This window comes from Corvus brachyrhynchos, unplaced genomic scaffold, assembly GCF_000691975.1.
Source record: "Corvus brachyrhynchos isolate BGI_N302 unplaced genomic scaffold, ASM69197v1 scaffold14, whole genome shotgun sequence".
NCBI classification, from domain to species: Eukaryota; Metazoa; Chordata; class Aves; order Passeriformes; family Corvidae; genus Corvus; species Corvus brachyrhynchos.
The window spans coordinates 7,078,636-7,099,817 of record NW_008239110.1 but is presented as its reverse complement, the minus strand read 5'-3'; the positions used below and the strand labels follow the sequence as shown (position 1 = coordinate 7,099,817).

Here is a 21,182-nt window from a genome sequence, read left to right as displayed (position 1 = left end):
GCCTTTCCTGAAGGTGCCGTGGCGCTCGCACGGAAAATTGCCTTCAGCCAGAAGCTACTGCTGCACTGAGGACCAAGCAAAGCCGTCTCTCGGCTTTCCCCGATGCCCTTGTCTCAGAGCTAAGTTGTGCCAGGCTGCAGGCGCCCTCCAGATGTGAGCTTCCTGGCAGTGGAGATCTGTGCGTGGTGGGAGGGGAAGGGACTGGGTGGGTACATGTCTGGCAGCCAGGTGTGCCAATCCTGTGTGCTAAATGCCTAGAGGTAGGGCACCGACAGGGAAACCTGGAAGCCACACCTCTGAAACTGTGTCAGTGTTGGTTGTCTTCCTGGGACAAAAAACGTCCCTGAGCTGTCTGTCCTGTCTGCATGGTGCTGTGCAGAGAGATGCATTCTCAATCCTTGCTTGTTGTAGTGGTGCTTACACAGCACAGCCCTAAAATAACTACTTTTCACAGCCCTGCTTCCCTCCACCTGCAAACAGAAGGCACGCTTGTACAGCAGGGGATTTAATCGGGGATCAGGTGACGAGAGTGAGGGCTGCAGGAAAGGATTTACCTTTTCTCAGGCTCGCAGCCTGGCCTCTCCTTTTGACAGCAGGTGCCCAATACGGCCTATTTCACTTCCTCCAAAGAATTAATTATTTTCTCCTGTTTCTGGCCCTTGGAGGAAGAAGTCTAAGCCCCTCCCTCATGTTGTATTCCTGTATTTCCAGTGATCAGAGCACTTCTTCAGGAGCTGAAGATGTGGCTCCTGGTCCTTTTCCCAGAACTTTGTGTTTTGTTTTCTGACAAAAAACATTTCTGACAGATGTTTGATGTAAAGTACATAGTGCACACTTTCAAAAGGGTACTGAAATCCAAGGCTGCTTCCCTCCCTTCCCCATGGCAATGTTATTATTGCTAGGTCATGGCCTCTCCATGATTGCTCCCCTGAATCCCGAAACCCCACCCTCTCCCCCAAGCAGCAGTACGGGTTCAACAGGCTGGTTGGAAATGGAGTGCGTGTTAGGCTAGCTTGCTTCCCTGGTAAAGATACTCTTCGGGAAGGTCAGAGCGAGGCATCTGAACCCCGGCGGGCAGAAGGAAGAGAAAATGACCTTGTGTCTCGTGGTGTGAGGGGCACTGCAAGGCACGCAGGGGGAAGTCCCCCCTGGGGAGTTGAGGAAGGGTTCAAAGGGGCTGGTGAAGTGTTAAGCAAAAGCAGTCAGCGGCTTAGGCCATGGTGGGGAAGTCGATTATAAGCATTTGCAGCTGGTTCTCTCTTTCCTACCCCGGAGGAACTGGGTAACTGCTGACTCAGGAGCTGCATCAAGTGGGAGGAAGGGGGTCATGTTTCCTGAGTGCCTGTACACGCCGCAGAGTGATGGGATAGCGCCGGGCACCTCCTACCTGCTGTCCCGTCTTGTGAGCAGGGTCCCTATTAATGTACGTGTTGGATGTGCTCTGAGCAGGCTAGGCAGCCGGGGTCATGGGTCTCGTCTTGCATGGAAACGTGTCCGAGCTCCGAATTCCAGCACTGTGTCCAGGGGGAAGACAGGCACAGAGCTGTCCAACACGGGGTGGTTGTGGGTATGTGAAAGGCACAATGTCCTGTATCTTGAGATGCTGACAACCTAAAAATAGAACTTCATTGCCTCCAGGATTTGGCATCAGTTGAGCAGGGGATTTTGGGAGGGCAGCTCTGAACTTTAAGGCCTCGGTTCTGCCCTGGTCCTCTTCTAGTATTAAGGACCTTACATTCCTTGCAGCTCATGTGAATGTCACTCAAATATGCTCAGGGCATGCAGTTACAGCAACTGCCCTGCAAACTCCTCCTGGAATCTGAAAAGTGGAATTCTTCCATTTGCACACACCCTTGCCTGCCTTGCAAAATCATTTCCTTCAGTTTAGCAGACCAAAACTGCATCTGAAGTTGTTCATTGCCAGTTTACCTATGGAGAGGAAAGGACAGCAAGAGTGAGATCTGATTTTATTATTTTTTAAATTTATGGTTTGGGGGTACCATTTAGGTGAGCCCAGGTAATTGAATACATGCTGGAAACTGATCTGCTAAAGAGGCTACTGCTTCTAAATACAGTAGCTACTCTTCATAATAGGCATGTCTAGTTTAAAATGTAGGTAGAGGTATTATAAACCTTGTTTAACTAAAATGGGGTTTTTTTCCTTGGAAGTAAACAGGGAAAACTGGGGAGGAACTGAGTAGCTGAGGTCTGACAGATGTTAAAGTACGTGAAGCTTAAAGAGGAACGTGTGCTATTCAGTTTGCTCACGGAGCCTTTGTGACCTGTGTCTTCACAGTAATGATGACACAAGCTTTTTTGAATAAAAGGAAGAAATTAACTGCCTTGGCTAATTGCACCCTTGCTAGCTTGCTAACCAAGGACACCATTTGACTGTGAAAATTGTTGGTGCACCCAAATCTCTCAGCTGGAGAGAATATCCAAAGTGAGAGTGTTCCCGTATCTGTGGGTTAGAAGGGCTATTTAAAAATCTTCCTAATTGGAAAATTAAACACTATTGCTTTAAAACAGTGGTGCACTGCTTTGAAAAATTAAGACCATATGGAATCATTTATTACTTTTCAATATGTATTCAGTCTCTGGTGCAATTTGATGTACTCACTAATGCACAAAGTCTTTTGGAGCAGGAATAAAGCACCACAAAGCACGATTTAATGCTATAGGGTCACCAGATCTGTTTCACATTACTGGATGTTTCAATCTGCTGAAAAGAAGGGGTTGTCCCCGAACCAATGAAACAATGACGGCGAAGGGGGGGGGGGGGGAAGCCCATAATTCTGAAACACTTTGGAAATATAGTGGACATATCAACAAAAACTTTTAAAGGATTCAGTGGGGATTTGGTCACGTAAGAGATTAAAATTATGTAAATTTATATTAAGTAACAGGAAAGTTAAAATAAAGTCAGTATTAATAGCACAACACTTGGTTGCAATTTAAGGCATCTTCATAAATCATGTTTTCAAACAGTACAGGCCTACATAAGCATGTGACCGTAAGAGAAATTAAGAGCAAGTAATCCAGGAGTGCACAAAAGTGCTTTTGTTTGTAGTTCTGTGGTCACTGGAAGTGCCTATTCTTGTGCTTATTCACAAACACCTCTGGCTCCTTCTTCCAGAAATCCTATCCAAACGTTTTTGTTCTGACTTCGTTAGAGGAGAACTTTGTGCTTTGGTTCTTTTCATATGACTTGTTCAGGGTTCAGTCTTACAGCATCCTTCCTCTGGCAAGGGACTGAGATGGATCTGATGCCTTCGCTGCTTTTTTTTTTGCTTTTGCTCTCCTCCCCGAGTGACAAGCTGTGGGGCAATCTTTGCTCTCAGGGCCTGGGCATTTCCCTTTTGCTGGTTCAGCGGGGATCAACAAGAAGAGGCTGAGTCTGACGAGTTAACCATGCATGGTTTGAGCCACCTGGCAATGAACTCTGCAAGCATGGGAGGCAATCTTTCTGCCTTTATCATGAACCTGAGAGCAGTGTAACCGTCTGGCTAGTTATAATTTAACAGAAACCCTATTTTTCATCTCACTGTGGTGGTGCTTTCTTTTACATGTCATCTGTAGAGTCTCCCAGTGAATGGGAGCTTCAGTTTTGCTTTGTATTTTTTACAGATACTGACAAAAACTAGTCCCCAGGTTACTGAAAAAAAGCCATATTCCTCCTTAGAGGCCTAAGCACACTAAAAAGAGTTTGCAGTAATTTTAATTCTTCAGTCAAAATATTTTTCAGTCTATATTTGTCATTTATAACCAGTAGATTAATTGACTGGTTCTTTTATTAATTTTGAAATCTTACATTTTTAGCAGCATTATTAAGCAAGTAAATTAATCTTCAGCTTTCTTGTAGCACTGGAACTTGTTCATCATGGCTGTGCCTTCCATCATTCTTTAAATCTTTGGTAATTGATAGTAGTAATTTCAAATAAGTTCAGATCTTGCATTCAAAATAAACAGAGTATGCATGTGTCTTCTGGATCAGCACCTTAATGTGACCTCTTCTGTCTGCTCAAATTATAGTATGAAAATAAAAATCTTCAGACAAAATGAAGCTAGTTGAATGAATACATAACCAGTATTAAAACCAATACCATGAGGACTAATTGCTGTCTTCAATTAACTTTTGCCTAGATCCTATATCTTAGCCACTGGGAAATCTTAAATAAAATCCTCTTTAAAGTCCTTTCAAACTTTTTCAAGAACTGTTGTCAGTTTAGGCATGTACTCCTACTTTAACTTGTATGTATGTTAGGTAAGGTGATTGCTTGTCCGTAGATGGCAATAGCATTACAGTGCTGAAGTAGCCCCCAGCCTGTGAAATGAGGCTGTGATGCTGGTGAGCATTAACTTTGAGAATGGAGAGAAAAAAATCTTGCCCTTTTCTTTTTTTTTTTTTTTTTAATGTCTGTGGCAGTGGCAATGGGGACTGTTCTACTTGCAGGAATGTTGGGACTAATCATGTGAGAAAAGATCCTGGAGTGATGAGGCAGCATATTTCCCATGTCTGAGGTCAGGATTTGTTCTGTGAAGCTGACCTTTCAAACAGCCTGAAAATGAGGAACGTGGCACTAGAGAGCAGAGCAGGAACCATGAAATGATGTAAGATATGTTTCTTCTGCATATGAAATACTTTTTTTTTTTTTTAAAGCTCCAGGTTTGTGATTCAGCATTTTCTGCCCCTGAGAGATACAAGAAAGGGGAGAATTCTGTAGCAAAAAAGAAAATCCCTATTCTTCTAATCAAAACCTAATAAAATATTAGCCATCAGATATTTTTGTTCCCTTCTGATGAGCTGGGGTTGAGATTATATTTTTCCAAAATCACTCTCCCCTCAGCCTCCTGATTTGAGAACCCTGGAATTGAAGACAAAGTTTTATTTAGGCACAGGCTGGGCACCTTTTTTACGTATAATGTGTGTGAAGTGCCTGCAGCTTTGTTGGCATTGGATTCCTGAGTGACTGCTGTTTTGGCTCTGACAAGCAACTGTAGGACAGGCCTGTGATGAGAAAGCTCCAGGGTGCTGGTGCCGAGTGAATGTTTGGTGCAGGACAGGCGGGTCAGGGGTCCCCCAGGGCTAAAGCATCAGCTTGGGTGAGTTTTCCAGCCTGGGTTTGATCCCAGCTGCATGGTGATGCAAGACCTCGACACAAGCTCTCCTTTCTGAGCTTATGCAAAAGTCCCTTTACTGCCTTTTCTTCCTTCTTGCCTTTTCGTCCTGTGCCCTTTCCCTTGTTGAGTTGCATGAGGTTGCATTGACAGGTTTGATGCACCTGCCGGATGCCCCAGCCTGTTGCTGCCTCTCTGGTCTGAGAAATGCTGCTGACCTGTTTGGAAGGGGAAAGTGAGTGAGCCATTTCATCCTTCTCCCTCCTTGGTTCTGTGTTAAGATGGCATTTATCTCTCTTGGTAAAGGAGGTGGCAGTGGTGGCGAGCACTCCCAGATAGTGGAGCTCAGCAGGGTCCATGGAGAGACTGGTCCCTCGCACAGCATTGGCCTCAAGCTGTAAGCATGTCCCCAAACAATTCCCAGGTATGGGCATAAAAAGTCTGCAGTCACTACACTTTGATGGGTAAGAGGGTTTAACAGCCTGTACACAGATACCCTTTGCTCATTGGCTAGTTTATCCCTATGGATATGGTCTGGGTGTGCCTAGGGTGATCTGTGCTCAGAGCAGAACCCTGCACAAGGGCAGCCTTGCTTTAAAGTGTTGAATTACATCATGGTGAAGAAGAGAGACAGCCTCGTCATGCTTTCCCTTTACCTGAGATGGCAGCACCAGTGCAGGTGACTGATGGCTGGTTTTTGGTTGCTCCAAATGCCAGACAGAAGGAAGCTGGCTTGCATCTGTCTCAGACACTGAATAGATTTATTTTTTATTTTTAAGAGTCCTAAGGGACAAGCAAATGGATATAAGCACGTACTGTATTTGTGAGACCAGCACTAGGATAGCCTGCATGTTCTAAATTGATGTTGAAAAATGGGTGGTGGAACATTAGAGCCACACAAAATGATTCAGAGCCTGAAGAAGATACTTTGCAATGGGAGACATGAGGCACTTTGTCTCTTTAGTTTATCAAAAAAGGCCGAGCAGAGAATTGATTATGATGGTGAAGGAACTTCCTTGGAAAAGAAATACCAGGTACTGAAAGGCACTTTAATCTAGTAAATTATGGGAATGTGTTTCAGCAAGCTGAAATCAGATACATTCATATGAAAAGCTGGGCATAAATTTATTGGAATGAAGGTGGTTAATCACCATAACAAGCTGTCAGGGTAGTTGGAACATTTTCCAGATGTGTCCAAGCCAGGACAGGCCTGTTTCTGAAGGGTGCACACTAACCACAGTTAAAAGCATGAGGGACACTGCAGTCAAATCTCAGGCAAGGTAAGCAGGTGAGGTTTGAAGGACTGTGATGTGTGACAGGTCTGACTAACAGCTCCCAAAGGAGCTGTGAAGATCTAATGGTTCCCATCTGTCCTTAACCTCTGAGTGACTGAGAAAAACAGCACTTAGCAGAAAGTGGAAGGGAGGAATCAGAATGACAGCCTCATTGCTGGCACAGTCCTGTGACCTCTCGTTCTAGAAGGACTGTGTCTTTCACCTGCTTGGGGCTTTACTAATGTTTGCTCTACACCCAACACAAGAACAACCTTTCTCCAGTGCATGTGCCCTCTGTACAGATTGGCGTCAGCACCTTTCATTTTAGGAGAGCATGAGTAAAAATTTGTGATGCTCAGTGGCTCATGTGGTAGCTCAGATAAGTAGTTTCCTTTTTCAGTTTTTTTAATTCCATTTCTTAAGCTTTGGATTTGCCTTTTCACCTGCCTGTTCTTCATGCCTCCTAGTTTCCCTAGTATCCATTTCAGTGTATTGCCTTTGCCACCAGGTATTTTGCTGCATTGATAATCTGTGGTGCAGGATGTCTTGCAGGGTGCTTCTTATAATTTGACAAAATAAACCCTGTCTTTCTTGCACAGATTTCACACAGGATGTGTATGTCACTGATGTGCTGTGTAGATAAGAGCTTGTCAGGAACTTTTTGATAAAGTATCTTTCATCCAGAAGTACAAATTTGTAGCTGCTGTAGCTATTGATGGAAACACACTAAGGTATCTTTGGAAAATACCTGCAGACTGTATCTAGAGAAGTGCTCTAATCTAATTTTAAAAACAAGGCTTCTTTTCCAGAAAACCAAATGGTAGTGGAAATCAATAATTTCTTATCTCCTGTTGCCTTTTCTGGGGTCCCAGTGCTTTCTTCCTTATTCCCCATCTGCCAGGGATGATGCAAGTATTTTATTCTCTCAAGCCCTATGTCATGGTTTGACACTGGCCCAATGCCAGGCACCCACAAGAGCCACTCGCTCACCCTGCCCTGCCACAGCTGGGCAGAGGAGGGAAAAGGAAAAAAAATTAACAAACACTTCATGATTGAGGTAAGGACTGGGAGAAACACTTCAAGGGTGAAACAGGCTCAACTTAACTTGCAAAGTGAATTTATTACTAACAGAATCAGAGGAGGATGAGAAGTAAAATAAGCCCTTAGAACACCTTCCCCCCAGCCCCTCCTTCCTTCCCACTGACAGTGCAGGGAGACAGGGCATGGGGGTTTGGTCAGTCTATCAGTGAGATTTCCTTCCACTGCTCTGGGAGAGGAGTCCTTCCCGTGAGGCCGTGGGTCCCTCCCACAGGAGACAGTTCTCCTGAACTTCCTGGCGTGGGTCCGCTCTCACGAGCAGCAGCCCCACTGCCCCTGCTGCAGCGTCAGCCCCTCCCACGGGCACACGGCCCTCCCAAAACTGCTGCGACGGGGGTCACTCTTCCATGGGGTGCAGTCCCCCAAGGCCAGGCTGCTCCAGCCCGGGGAGCGAGGGCCCCCCTCCCCCCACTGGGTCTTGCACTGGATCACAGCCTCCTCCAGGCATCCACCCACTCCGGCATGGGCACCTCCTCCATGGGCTGCAGGTGGATCTCTGCGTCCCCCGTGGATCCCCATGCACTGCAGGGGCACAGCTGCTTCACCATAGTCTTCACCACGGCCTGCAGAGGAACCTCAGCTCCGGTGCCTGGAGCACCTCCTCCCCCTCCTTCTTCACTGACCTTGGTGTCGCCATGTTGCTTTCTCTCACATGTTCACACCTCCTCCTCTTCTCTGGCTAGAATTCAAAATCTTGGGACTTTGTTTTGATTTTCTTATTTAATATGTCATCACAAAGGCATTACCAAGCTCTCTCACAGGCCCAGTTTTGGCCAGCTGCATGTCCATCTTCAGAGCCATCAGCCATTGCGTCTGCTGGACATGGTGGGAAGCTTCCAGCAGCTTCCTCACAGGAGCCATCTCCATGGCCCCCCTGCTACCTAAAACCAGGCCGTGCCAAACCAGTACACCCTAAGACAAGTTTGCTCGCTTCTCCTTGTTTCGAAGGGCATTTACGTACAAAGAGCTGAAACAAGGCAAATGATTTCCACACAGCATCCCTATCTTCAAATTGGAGAGGCATGGATTTGAAAGGTGGACTGTTTTGTGGATAAGGCATTGACTGGATGGATGCAGCCAGAGAGTTGTGGTCAAAGGCTCTATGTCTAGGTAGCAGCTGGTGCTGAGTGGTGTCCCTTGAGGCTCTGTCTCCTCAGTATCTTTATTAATGACAGTAGGACCAAGTACACCCTCAGCAAGTTTGCAGATGACACAACAGAGGAAAGGGATGCCATCTAGAGGAACCTGGACAAACTGGAGAAGTGGGCCTGTGAGAGCCTCATGAGGTTCAACAAGTGCAAGGTGCTGCAGCTGGGTCAGGGCAATGCCAGACGTGAGTACAGACTGGAAGGAGAACTCATGGAGATCAGCCCTGTGGAGAAGGACTTTGGGGTTCTTGTGGATGAAAAGCTGACATGAGCCAACAGTGTACACTCGCAGCCCAGAAAGCCAAACACATCCTGAGCAGCATCAAGAAGGGTGGCCAGCAGGTCAAGGGAGGTGATTCTGCCCCTTTACTCTGCCCTCTGAGTTTCCACCTGGAGCGCTGCATCCAGCTCTGGGGTTCCCAGCACAAGAAAGATGTGGACCTGATAGAGTGAGTCCAGAGGAGGCCACAAAGATGCTAAGAGGGATGGAGCACCTCTCCTGCCCAGACAGGCTGAGTGAGCTGGGATTGCTCTTTTCTTGATGGAGAAGAGAAGGCTACAGGAAGACCTCACTGCAGCCTTCCAGTACTTAAAGTGGGCTTATAAAAATGAGGGAGAGAGGCTTTTTCCATGTAATGGTAAGACAAGGGGGAACAGTTTTAAGCTCAAAGAGGATAGGTCTAGATTAGATGTTAGGGAGAAATTCTTTACTGTGTATTGCCGAGAGAAGTAGAGGATGTCCCATCCCTGGAAGTGTTCAAGGTAAGGCTGGACAGGCTTTGAACTAGATGATCTTTAAGGTTCCTTCCAACCTAAACCATTCTATGATTGTATGAAATGAAGGCGTGTAGTTGTCATCCAGTTGTCATGCAGTTGTTGTCAATACCCACAAACCATTAGCCTGGTTCACAGGCTCTCTAGGACAGGGAAGTTAGAGGTAGAGCTCTCCAAATAGTGAGAGTCCTGAACTTATTTTTATGTGGGGGAAAAAAAACATTTGAAGAATAAGAAATGTTGGGGGGTGGGTATTTGTTTTAGGTTTGGGGTTTTTTTGGAGGACATGCAAGCAGTCTTCCAACCAGTTTCCCTGAAGCCCCCATACCTCTGGAAAGCAGTAGAAGTATCTGCATCAGTGAAGAGCTCCAGCAAAGGAAAGTATAGAGGACGTGAGAAGAAGGTGTAAGAAGAAGTACAGAGAATGTAAGCTTTGGCTGGAGAGATGGAAATGGCTTAGTCAGGCACCAGGTGAAGTCCTGCAGCCACTGGTAGGCTTTTTTGCAAAGACTGCAGTTGCAAACAGACCCAAGCAGGAGCTGACCCAGGCTTTAAGAAACATTTTGTTTTAGAACTTAAGAACCCATGTTTTAGTCTGAACTGAACCCATGAGTTTAAAACTTCTTCAAAACTCTGGAGGAATGTTGCTTCTAACCTTACCCTGTAGCTTGCATCCGTTTGTTTATTCATTCGCCAGATGAAGGCTATTCTTTGTCTCAGAAAAAAGATTTACCTTTGCTCTCTGTCTCAGATTAGCTTACTGTTGTCCCCACAATTCATCTGCTTTTATATGCATATCCTGCTGCTAAATGTGGATGAAATAAGCAGATAGTCCATTTACTCTCTTTCCTTTCAGCTTGTTGATGCAGGATTAAGTTATATGCATGGTAATGTGTAACTGAAGGATGCTGGCCCTGCCCAGCTGGCTTAGATCTCACCTCTAAGCCTGTACTCAAAAAAACCTACCTATTCTGAGCAGCATGGGAAGCTCTCCAGGGCCCAGAATGTGAAAATTAATAAATACTTGTAGAAATGTTTCTGTAATGTTGTGGAATCCAGCCAAGAGACATGATGAATGTGAAAACTGTTTTCTAGGACATCCAGTTTCATTTAATTTTGTCATGCCCATAGAATTTTTTAGCAAACGTCTGTATCCTTCCATCCTGCATCCTTTTGTGATGTAGTTACCCTGGCAATCCAGCTGACTTTCCAGAAAAGCCAGCTCCATCAAAGTTCATTGACTTGCTACATTAAAGGCCTTCAGTAGGCTTCAGCATCTATTGATGCCAGTTCTTTCATGGGCTTGGACTGTTATGAGAAGAGATCTGCAGAGAGGGTTATGCTCTGGCATGCTTGATTAGAGCTGATTTTTTTTCCTTGTTTCTTCTTCATTCTAGATGGACCACTAATCTTTCTTGTATCTTGAAACACTGAGGTAATTTTTCTGCTTATCAACAGACTTCTGTTCTACAGATTCTCTACAGGGGTGAAGTTTTCCAGGAAAAGTCTCTTCTTATGTACCTCCCTTCAGTGTGTCTGTGCAATAGTTTGACTTGAAAAAATCTCAATATAATTTCTTCCTTTAGGCAAGCCACAGAGGGACCAATGTTTAACAAGTTCGTCTATTTTCCACTTGAATTTAGCATTTTTTAAAGCTTGAGGATTAAGAAATAGAGCCTAAAAGGTACTTAAGTATGCAAGAACACTGAGCATTGAAATGCCTGACTCCCTGAGTGCCACGTGGGGTGCTTGCACTTCATGAGGGGAATGTTTGGTGCCTCAGAAGAACAAAACCTGACTGCACCAGGAGCTGCTTGCACCAATCAACAGAGGTATGAGCCTGGAAGGGGAAATCACATGGGGAAGACCAAGCAGACAAGAGCTGCTCTCATGATAAAAACAAACAACAAAATAATTTTTAAAAACCCAAACCAAACAACAACCCATGAAATGTTAAACAGAGGTTGACCCTCTAGTACCTTCTAGTTTCTTTGCTCATGTTTTTTGGAGAGGATACAGTCTGTACATTCTCCTAGGATGTTGTCAGTGGATAGGATTTCTGCAAGCTGAACCCTGTGGGAGGGGGTGGAGGAGGAGGAGGAGGAGGAGAAGAAGTGGAGACAGTGATGATGAAAGGGTGTCAGGACAGGACTAGGGAGCTTCTCGAAGCTCTTAACCACAGTAAGCCCAAGCAAGGGTCATCTGTTTTTATAAAGGCATAGTCATGGGGGTCTTTTTTTGAGGAGCCCATCACAAGCCAAATCCTACAAGTGCTCTGGATTTCAGAGCATTGGGGTTTCAGGCTTGTTCAAAAACCAGACTCCTCTGTTCCAAATATTGTGATTTTTTGAGAACAGGATCCCAGCAGAAGACAACCACAATAGAGAGATTTCTTCACTGAGATTCAGAGAGCAACTCGTCAACACAGCTACCCTTGAATGTGGAGAATTCACAGCTGTGCCTGAATCTGTGAGTCGCCCCTTCTCATAAGACCACCTGTATGTGCAATGAACATCCCAGAATTACTTAAATCCCAGGAATAGGTGGCACTACCAGCTTCACTTGTCAAAAAGTCCCCACATGCAGGGGCAGCAATGAACCCCACCAAGAAGTTCTCCACCCCAGGGTGGAGACAGCCTTCCATCACCCAGGCAACGTGCTGCCAAATACATGCTAAAAATGATAGGCTGGAGACAGGGATCCAGGTGGGGCTATGCCTGTCTGAAAAGTCACAAGGTAGCCATGCAGAAGCTTTCCAAAGGCTTTTTGGGGGCTTGCCTGTGGCTTTGCTCAGGAGTACACGTCCTGTATCCTGCACCAAAGGATCCTGCTGGTGCTGTGACCAGGAGGATTCAGTTTGAGCCGCTGCAAGGCAGCATCTGGCCATGGGGAGAAGGCTGGGATAGGATAAAGCAACGTGAAAAGGGTCACACCACCAAGAGAGTTCAAGAAGTGTTTGGACAGTATTTTTGGATACATGATGTGACTCTTGGGGATGATCCTGTGCAGGGCCAGGAGCTGGTCTTGATGATCCTTGTGGGTCCCTTCCAACTTAGCTTATGCTGTGATTCTGTGATATAAGGCGGCCTCAATTTCAAGGAAGCCCTTGCTTCCCAAAACCAAGTTATAATTGACTGGTTGTGTATTAAAAACATAAATCTGTATCACGGTGAAGACTGGGTCATCCCTGGTACTGCGGGAGGCTCTGCTGCCCATCTGCCCCACACTTCCCTGTCCAGCAGCCACCCTGCAGACCCTCACGATCCCTCTGCTCCTCATTTTTGTTTCTGCCCTGCCTGACATGAGACACAGGGCTGTATCCCATGCTGGGCGTGTGGGTGTTTGATGTCTCCCTTTTTTTTTTTTTCAGCACTTCCCAGAATTTTTCGGGTTGGAGGGGGCCTCTGGAGATCATCCAGTCTGAGCCCTCTGCCAAAGCAGGGTCACCTAGAGCAGGTGACACAGGAATGTGTTCAGGTGGGTTTGGAATCTCTCCAGAGAGGGACACTCCACAACGTCCACGGGCAGCCTATTCCAGTAACATAAAGAAGTTCTACCTCATATTCAGGTGGAACTTACCGTGTTTTAGTTCATGTCCATTGCTCCTCATCCTGTCGCTGCACACCACCAAAAGTAGTCTGGCACCATCCTCTTGGCACCTGCCTTTGAGATACAGATATATAGAGATCGATATAAATGCATTAATGGGATCCCCTCTCGCTCTTCTCGACTCCAAACTAAACTTCCTGAAACGGATCTCAGCCCGCGCTAGCACGGTGTTTTTGCCTTTGTTCTCAGCCTGGCGGTGGCAATCTGGGCTGTATTTTTACCCTCTCCTTGCCAGGCCGCGCCGCCGCCGCCGGGCCGCGGAGCGCGCCCGCCATCTTGTGGGCTCTGCCCGCCTTTGCAGGCCGCCCTCAGTCCAACCCCGGCCGCGCTCGGGGCTTTAACGCGAGTTTTCCAGAGCAGATTTAGAATATGGAAGATAGCTGGCACTGGAACAGGTTGCCCAGAGAAGTTGCGGATGCCCCATCCCCGAAAGTGTTCAAGGCCAGGTTGAGTGGGGCTCTAAACAACCTGGTCCAGTGGAAGGTGTCCCTGCCCATGGCGGGGTGGTGGGAACTTTAAGGTCCCTTCTATCCCAAGCTTTTTTATAATTCTGATTCTGTGATTTTGCAAACAAGGGTAGGAGAAATCTGAAAGCTCTGTCCCAAGGCAGGCATTCCGTGAGTGGATGTGTTTCCAGAGCCCCAGCAGGTGCAAGTCTTGCGGGGAACCGGGGCTATCCGGGTGGCTCCTGTTATCCTAAGGACAAGTATCCCCGCAAATCCTTGCCAATCGAGGATTTAATAGCCCCGGCCTGCTAACGTTTTACCATCAGAGAGGCCAGCGTGTGCACACTTTGGAGAAGACGAGCAAAGAACAGGGAATGCATTTCGACTGGAAGTGCCTCTGAATTGCAGAAACAATGAGAGTGGTTGATGAGAAATTGCCTCCTTGGCACTACTACAACAGCCTGCCGAAGAGAGAGTAATGCAAGTGCTTGCACTCTCCTCTAGGAAAGGGTGAGGAACAAAATTTTTCCTCCCCTGAGGCAAGAGGAGAGATCCCAACACACGGTGGAGCCAGATGATGGCGTATGATGTCCCCAAGTACAAAAGTATTCCTACAAAGCTGGGGGCTAGCTTTCCCTTCTCAGTCAGTTTTCCACGATAATTTACTGTTATCCTGCCTTAGCCCGGCCTCTCTGTTTTGCCTGGATAATGGAACAGTGGCACCTTAGTTCACTTAAAATACAGCATTGAACATGTCTGTTGTCACTGATGGTAGATGCACCAAAGTTAGAGGAGAGGGACCCCCAGGTCCTGACAGCTTCCCTAAACTCTCCTTTCATCAGGAGCATCTCATCCCAAGTGAAACAGTAAAATGTCCCCAGAACCTGTAGCACAACAGGGCTTTGTACATCCCCCCATGCAAAGGGGGGATCCCCCCTTCCATGAGAGAGCTGTGGAATAAGTTAATAGGGAGATGGGAGCTTGTGTCTGTTCTAAGCCAAGAAATGGGAAGCTCTGCTTGAAACTCACTTTGCCCTGCTTTTGCCATCTGCTTACCCTGTTAATATGCAAAACAAAAATTCAGTCATCTTTCTCTTTGAAAGAGGGGTGGTACTAGAATCTGTCTCCTCTTTTGTAGGGACCCATCTTTCACCCTAGTCAAATACCTAAATACATTGGAGGATTTGACTCAAAAGCTGAGACTTCTGAAGCTCGTTTCTTACTTGGGACATAGGCAGGAACTTGTGGCATTAACAGCTCAATGGCTTCAGCTCTAAATGAGCTGGCAAAGGTGTTCTCAGCCCAGAAAGTTCTATTTCCAGCTTTAGCAGTTGATCAGAGAAGCAGGTCATAGAATCCCAGAATCATAGAATATGCTGAGTTGGAAGGATCCCTCAGGATCATCCAACTCCTGGCCCTGCACAGCACCACCCCAAGAATCACACCTTGCACCTGAGAGCATTGTGCAAAGGTTTCTTGAACTCTGTCAGGCTGGGGCTGTGACCACTTCCCTGGGGAGCCTGTTCCAGCGCCCAACCACCCTCTAGGTGAAGAACCTTTTACTAATATCCAACTTAACCCCCCTGGCACAATTTCAGGCCATTCCCTCTCCGGGTCCTGTCACTGGTCACCACAGAGAAGAGATCAGTGTCTGCCCCTCCTCTTCCCCTTTTTCCAGCACTGCTTTCCAGCCTCTCATTCCCCAGTCTGTCCATACATCCAGGGTTGCCCCATCCCAGGTGCAGAACCCATCACTTTCACTTGTGGAATCTCATATGGGTGATTGCCCAGCCCTCTGATTTGTCAAGGTTTCTCTGCAGGGCCTGCCTGCCCTGGAGGGCTTCAACAGCTCCTCCCAATTTAGTATCATCAGCAAAGTTACCCAGCGTCCCTTCAAATTCTGCATCCAAGTGCATTTATGAAGATGTTGAAGAGCACAGGGCCTAAGATAGAGCCCTGTGGAACCCCACTAGTGACAGGCCACCGGTCTGATGTCATCCCATTCCCTATAAGCCTTTGTGCCTGACCGGTGAGCCAGTTGCACACCCATGGCATGATGTGTTTACCCAGCTCTGTGCCGGACATTTTGTCCAGAAGGATCCTGTGAGAGAGTGTTGCAAGCTTTACTGAAATTCAAAAAGACTACATCAACTGGCTTCCCTGGATCAGTAAGGTGGGTTCCCTTGTTGTAAAATGAAGTTTGACAAGCAGGCCCTTCCCGTCAGGAAGCCATGCTGGCTGTGACCAATGAATGGTGGTTTCCCAGTTGGTCATGCTCTCCTTGCAAACCTTGTTCCTCTTCCACACTTATGACACTTAGCTTTTGATTCATCATTGTTGCCTCATTTTGGAAAACTTAAATAAATGCTGGAGCAAACCAAGGAGAACTGCAGCGCTGCCTGAATGCTCTGCTGTGGAGGCAGGTGGTTAAATAGCAGGTGGCTATTGTGTGACAGAGTGTGACAGAAGGAGGAGCTGAGGTGGAGGAGTGGGATGGAGGGTGCCCAAGCAGCACCACACAGCCAACCAAGGGCAAGCAAAGGGATGGAAGGTGGTCCCCCGTCAGAGAGGGCACACTAGTTAGTCTGAACAGGAAAAGGGAATTTGACAAGGACAAGGGTGCAGTTTTGTAATGATACAGGGGACGCTTGGAAAGACCGTGAAGTGAGAACAATCAATTAACAAGCTGCTGTGGCTTTAGAAAAGCCATTCTAGACATACTGGTATAATGAGCACATCTAATGCACAGAAGCTATTTAACCTTCAGCCTCCTGCCTTATAAAGCACCTCTGGGGCACTGGGTAAGGCTGTTAATTATTAAGGTCAACCCTAGCAGACAGAGGTGTCCTCAAGTATGGGTTGCTGTGATACACTCAGATAATTTCCTCATTATTTCAGTAACTAATTTCCTGAATTGTTCAAGAATTGACAGATTAGCATCCATTAACCAAGTCTTAACTTATGGCTATGGGAGCAGTTACAGGCCACAAGGACTGAAGAACCCATTCTTCAGTAGCTCCTTGAGCACACGTAATATATATACATGGACAGTGCTGCAGCAGCTTGGTGTTAGTAAAATAACCAATGTATCTGAAAAGGCTGGGCAGTAAGTGACAGGCACTGGCTTGAGCAGATGTCTTGATGTTTGTCCTCAGGTGCTCTGAGAGCACAGGATGAAGTCAGTCTGACTTTTAAAGAACTGTGTATTGAGGGATTGTAAATGAACAGAATCACAACCAAACCAAAATACCCATTATATTCACTACCAAAAGGGTTGGGTTTTTTGGGGGGGAAAAAAACATCCGTACAGCAAACATTTCATGGATTTGATAAGTGTGACTTTTTACATTGTTCCCCCTTATGCTGCAAGACAAATCTCACTGCTTTTATTTATGCTTGCCATATAATTTTGTGTACCTAAATGCAAACATTTTTTTCCAAGCACAGCCTATGAAGAACCTTTGGAAACTGCAGTATAGGTAGGTAAGAAATCCCTTTGCTTCACAAAGTGGTTTTATTGTTTTGCCTCAAAGCCAAGCACGACTGGAAAAGCAACTATCGTAAGTGGAGCTGTTGTGAAGGGACACAGCGGGGCACAGTGCTGAAGCTGCCTGAGCCTGGCACACCAGCTGCACCCAGCTTGTGGAGGAGGAGGGAAATGGCCGTGTGACTGTGTCACAGTATTACCTTATCTGCACTTACCTGCCTGAGACTCTTCTGTCTGACTGCCTGGAGTTAAACCAAAGGAGACTGAGGAGAGACAGGAAAGAGAAGGAAATGAAACTATGATGGTGATAAAGCCTACTAATACCAACATTCCTTTAGGGGATTTTTGGGGAGTGAGACACTGGAATAACTGCTGCCAGCCTGCTGCCAGAAGGGTGACAAGCTGTTTTACCAAGGCCAGCAATGAACACAAAACAGTATTAAACTCTCCCCCAGCACAGATCAAAGAGCTGGGGACTGGGGATATGGAAAGGAGGTTAGAGCAGCTTCTTAAGAAGAAACATTACTGGACTTGCAGCTGTGCCTGGGTGTCCAACCAAAGCTGGGGATGATGGACTGTGGGAGGGGATTTCAGGGGCTTGTCTAAGCTGCTGAAGAGATGGAAAAGGGGGAGTCCCAAGTACCAACACCTCCCTCAGGCTTAGCCCTGTCTCCTGGTTTGTGGCAGGCTTTTGGCTGTACTGCCAGCTGTTCTGCCCCAGAGGGACAGTTTCAGCTGTCCACTGCAGGCTGTTTGGAGGGGAAGGGGTTGGCAGGCAATGTTCAAAGACAGCAGTCCTGTTTATATGCCAACACAGGGAGTAGGGTGGGGGAGATAGACAGGGGGTGCCAGCCTAGTCACAGGGAGGTTAACGTGGCAGCAGCCCTCATCTCTGGGCTTGTGCCCTGGGAGAAATTTCAAAGCTGGAGTGGGGAGGGACACTGCTTCCTCACCTGGAATGATGTCTGGCTATTTTTTCCCCCACAGATATCCTTCACTAGAGCAGTTACTACCACCTTTCCACACAAACCTCATCTCACCTGTGTTCCTTAGGCTGCCATGGCTGCAGTATCACTGCTGCAGCATCACTGCAGTACCTGTGCACAAGGGGCAGGTGGCCATGGGAGAGGCCACAGGGGGAGAGTGAGCCCAGGTGCACCACAGGCTGGAGCTGTCTGCCCACCGAAACTGCCCAGCCGGCTGTGACTGAAATTTAATTTGCCTGGTGCATTCCATGGACATTTTAATCAGCATTTCCTACAATCTACTTGGCAAAGAGGCTCAATTGGCAGCTGCCTGACTGAATGGGCTTTGCACCCAGTCTAACCTTCTCCATTCGCAATTTCCAGTGCTGGAAAACCTCTCTGTCTCACTTTCAGAAGTTTCTATAGCAATCACAGCCATCCTAGCGAAGCACTGAAAATGGCAGCCCATTCACATTGTAATTTTGCTGGACATTAATTGCTCCTCTCTCCACTGGCCTCTGAAATGTTACTTTTTGGGAGATATCAACTGCAACTGGAGGAGACTGGTCCTCTGCCTGTGTTTTCAACCAACTTTGCTTCTCCTGCCCCCTGCGGAACTTTGGTAGCTGTTTACAGTGTGTGAACCTCGATTAGCAGTGAAGTGTTGCTGGCCACATTATACCTCAGCTACAGGAAAGACCTGACTTGAGTGATGCTCTTATAACAGGCCTGCAGGAACAAACCTCACCACCCAACACATCATGTTGTGACCTGAACATTATCCATCACCGCATGTAGAAAAATTACACCAGCGTGTTTGCCTTTGCTAATTGTAAAAGACCAGAGCACTCAAAACTTTTTTCTTCACGTCGGTGAGCTTACTTTTCCTGGTTCGGTTGACTTCAGCTCAAACAATCACTTGATCTTTTGTTCCATGCTTCATCTTTCAGTGGCTGTGATTGCTCTTAATTACTGTGACACTAAGAACCACATGCTAAAAATATATTAAGTAACAGAACTGAAGGTTTTGCTCCTTGCAATAAGTGAATGTGGTAGAATTATCCCACAGCTTGTGAAGAAATTGGTTAACCATTTCTTGAGCTCTTGTAATAATCTTCCCCTATACTTTTATGGCTATTGTTGCCTGCTGGAAAAATTAGCTTGAAGCTGAGTAAGGGGAATTGCGGATAAGTGTTTGTAATTTGGCTTTGGACTGACAGTGTGGTTGCACTCAGAGAATGTGAAGTCTTTGCACTGGCAGCAGTACTCAAATCTGGGAATATAGGATTCGCATTGGAAAAGAGTAGATTTTTATAATGATTTAAATGAACAATTTCAGCTAGAGAGTGGATTAACAGAGCCAAATAAACCCTTCACCCTGACAAAGAACTGGCGGGAGGACTATAGAAACACATCCAAAATTTTACCAACATGAATGCAGAGTACTAGGTCAGTGAGAAGCATTTCTGTATTTTAATGGCTCTCTTAGAAATCATTTCAATTTAAAACAAAAGTTGTTTTACAAATATGTGGAGAATGCAGAAGGCTGGAGAGGGAGCAAGTGGCCTGCATCCTCCATCTGCTCCATCCTCCCTCTCCTGTCTCACTAGGGACTGCTACTGCAAGTCCCCCTTCTGGGCAGACACAGAGGCAAAAGCAGGCAGTGCCCCAAACCCAAGGGTCAGAAATGTCTCCCATTCTGCAGGGGCATGGGTGCACCCCCAGACCCCATACCCTGTGTTTCATATGTGCCAGAGCTCCTGAGGCCCAAAGCCAAGCAGCAGGAAACTCTAAGCCCAGGGGTCTTAGGGAAGCTGAGACACAAAAACCTGTGCTTCTACATCAGAAATGAGGATACAGAACAAGAGAAGATTAAGTATCCCAGGATGAGCAGCAATCTTCACTGACAAGAGGTGGACACGCTGGGGATTGCTCATCGCTGAGAGGAAATGGAGCAGGCGACACAAGAGAAACATCCACTGGAAAAACAAAGCTGCAAAGGCAGATGGGCAGCACCTGTTCTTGAATGATTTCAGAAGAGGCAGCAAAGCAAAGGGATTTTAGCAAAATTTCTAATTAAACCCTGACAGCTCACTGCTGCAGGACATTTGAAGGAAAAACAGGATCTTAAATTGATCTGGAGAAGGGCCCTATGTTTACATGGATGACAAGGCATGCAACTACTGTTGAGGGTAGTACAGCCTCTTCCTTCACAAACCTGTGTGAATCTGTAATGGGAGAGCAAGACATCCCATTGTGGATGCTCTTCTCAAACACTGGATACCACAATGCTGCAAGCAAGATTCTGGAGCAAGTTGGTTGCTTGACTTCCAGTATTACAACATCCCTCTTCAAGAAATGGGAAAATACAATGTTTGCAGTAAAAGGTATAGAAATAGGCCCAAAGTGTAACCCCGCCTAAAAATTTTACACCACTGGTTTCTCAAGTCCAAACTGTGAAACACTGCTTGCCATCTGCCAGCAAGAACTGCCTGTCTGCCACTGGCATCCATGGAGACATGCCATGCTGCAGCATTCTCCCATTCTCAACACTAAGAGGTGCTCCTTCAGGGCACTTGCACTGGGGAGCTGCAGTGATCCTCAGACCTTCCCAGCCCTTCGGTGTTGGGGTTCTCTGCCAGCCTACATGTTAACTAACTGCTTCCCAGGGCAATTTTCCAAGCTGTGCAAAACCTGTAACAACTAACCACAGAAGTAATTGGCTGACAGCAAAAGCACATCTTGAGCAGGAAGAATCCCAAATTACAGGGGGAGAAAAAGTACTTTGTGGTTTGCACACTGCTATTTTGTCTCACCCTCAAGTTGTTGGAGAAAAGAGCCAGAAAGGTGGAAAAAAGAGTTCCAAACCCAAAAAGTACAGCTGCTGGCAGCAGTAACTGAGGCAGACAAGTCTAAACTACTTCTAGAGGAGGATCTTTCTGACAAGCCCTGGATATCCCTACCCAAAAGCTGAACCATGTGTAGGGCAACGGCTACAGCTCACACAGACAACCATGTGCCCAGAAACTGGCAGTGCTGCCAGTCCAGGTTTGCCCCCTGGAGAGAGAGATTTAAGAAAGAACAATCACACTAAGTCATGAAGATCAAAGGGCTGGAGCACCTCTCCTATGGAGACAGGCTGAGAGAGGTGGGATTGTTCAGCCTGGAGAAGGCTCCAGGGAGACCTTACAGAAGCCTTCCAGTACCTAAAAGCAGCTGTAAGAGACCCAGGGAGGGACTTTTTACAAGGGTATGTAGTGACA

The 21,182-nt window shown here is 46.6% G+C and overlaps 1 long non-coding RNA gene across 1 annotated transcript; it reads right to left on the bottom strand.

Moving 5' to 3' along the window:
• Positions 1-1,950: 1,950 nt before the first annotated feature.
• On the bottom strand, positions 1,951-13,362 carry LOC108448041. Its single transcript, XR_001863826.1, has 2 exons — positions 12,992-13,362; positions 1,951-4,017 (listed from the first exon to the last, which is right to left on the bottom strand). It is a non-coding gene; the product is annotated as an uncharacterized LOC108448041 (long non-coding RNA).
• Positions 13,363-21,182: the final 7,820 nt, after the last annotated feature.